The 2,120-nt window shown below is 31.3% G+C and overlaps 1 non-coding gene across 1 annotated transcript; it reads right to left on the reverse strand.

The window, feature by feature from the left end:
- Positions 1-1,505: 1,505 nt before the first annotated feature.
- LOC136991479 (small nucleolar RNA SNORD93) lies at positions 1,506-1,593 on the reverse strand. Its single transcript, XR_010883633.1, has one exon. It is a non-coding gene; the product is annotated as a small nucleolar RNA SNORD93 (small nucleolar RNA).
- Between the last annotated feature and the right edge of the window lie 527 nt (positions 1,594-2,120).

Consider the following 2,120-nt stretch of genomic DNA (forward strand, 5'->3'; position numbering starts at 1 on the left):
TTCAAGTTCCAAAAGACAGTTCTGGAATGTCATCCTTAGTGGGAATCTTAGGTAAGGCTTAAGAGGAGACTGTTCCTCTCCTTGCAGGTCATTTTAAGCCATGCTGAATTAGGAATATGACAAAAGGTTTGTCCTTAAATTCACGAAGTCAATTCACCCAAAGTGAATTCCTTCTAATAATAATTTTTTAAATTATAAATCTAAATATTTAAATATATTTAAATATATTTTAAAGTAAGCCTAAAATAACTAATTTGGTCAGCATTTAGACATACCGTGAGAGATTCAGTTACACGTATACCTGACACATTTACTTTGTTAACTGAGTAATCCTATTCAAGCTCTAAAAATATATAATTTTTACTTTTCCTATGGTGCTCTGGACTCTTCTGCAACTAAATCCTGTAATCTGCACAAAATGAGTTGTCAGAAACTATTATAATGACAGCACTAACAGACTTTCTTTGAAATAAGAATTAAAGTTATGCTCATAAACAATATTTAGTTAAAATGTATTTTTTTTTAAATCCTCATTTTCACTAATATCCTTCCTGTTTTGGAGGAGCCGAAGGAAATGAATGGATACTTAGGAAAACACACACTAACCAAAAATGTTCAATTTTTTTTAATAATGACTCAAGATAAAAAACAAAACAAATTCATCCTACAGCAGAAAGCCTACCCAGACCTGTTCCAAATCCATCTGGAATATTTCAACACTGAGGTCCTTCTTTTTGCTTTACTATTTGCTTTTTCTTTGTTTATTACCAGGAGATAATTAGTAGTGTGTTTCATTCATTTGTTATTGTATACATTTCTTGTGTAGAGACTAAAAGAGTGCATTTAAAAGCACCATCCCAGATCAGTGAAGTTACTGATGTGCAGCAATCAGTTATGATTTTCAAATACTTCACTGTCAGAAAAAGTTCTTTTTAGCATCATATTTATTTTTTGCAGATACTAAGGAAAGACTGTTACAACAACAGTTCACTGAAGAAAGGAAGCTGAATGTGGATTTTAATTAGAATTGTTGTTTTTCAAATGCTCCAATTCCATGTTTCATAATAGCAAAGAGAAATACCTTATTTTCGCATGCAATGCTATCAACTGTTTGCAAAGACTTATATTCTGAGGTTTTTTTAAGGTTGCATAAACTTAATACAATATACAAAGGTTGAAAGTGGTAGAAAAACAAGTATACCGAGAGCAAAGACTGTTTTGGGAATCAGAACATATTCACTATTTTCCTGATCTTATTTTATCACAGAAAAAAAAACATCTAAAACATGTGTCCTTTAAGTCCTGTAAAATCTTTATAGAGTGTGCTTTACAATAATGTATTCTTCAGTATCAGAAATCTAGTCTTCTAGATTTGCTGACAATTTAAAAATTTGCATTTAAATATCCTTAAAGTCTTTATAAAGCTATTGAAACCTTCACTGCTTGGATGCTAAAAACAAAGCTCAGCTTAAAAACAAAGACTGAGTAGATTTGGATATTAGTCCTGGCCTCAGAAAATCCTTTAATCCATCAGACTTGTGCATATCACTGTAAGCATGCAAGCAATCAGATTATTGTTTTCATCCTTGGCCAAATATCCCAAACACAAACACGTGCATCTAAAAAGCATTACATTTCTAGAGTAATTACTTATAGTGTAGCAGTATCTTTAACACTTAGTTTTCATTATTCAGCAAAGAGGGGGAGAAAGCGAAAGTCAAGTTTAAAATAAGATTAAAATTGTGCTGCAGATAATATTAAATTTTCAAGCACAACAGTGGCTCTTCTCAAAGGTGTCTGAAAACGTTGAGGTTTTGTTGAATGTCGTCTTACCTCATCAGATTGCTGTTTCTCTTTCATTAGCCTCAGAAGCTGTAATGAAAAATAATGAAATTATACATTGTCTTTGTACTCAACTCCATATTAAATACTCATTTTCATTGTATTGTTAAATAAATTAATAGTATTCTTATTGTATTAAATATACAAAATTACTCACTTTGTTGTTTTTTGTTTCTACCCCTCACTATGATCATTCATTAATTTTCTAAATAGGTGTTTTGTCAATACCATTTTCCCCAGAAATATCCAATACTGGACCATGGCCCATGTACATCCAG

Source organism: Apteryx mantelli, chromosome 2 (genome assembly GCF_036417845.1).
Source record: "Apteryx mantelli isolate bAptMan1 chromosome 2, bAptMan1.hap1, whole genome shotgun sequence".
NCBI lineage: Eukaryota > Metazoa > Chordata > Aves > Apterygiformes > Apterygidae > Apteryx > Apteryx mantelli.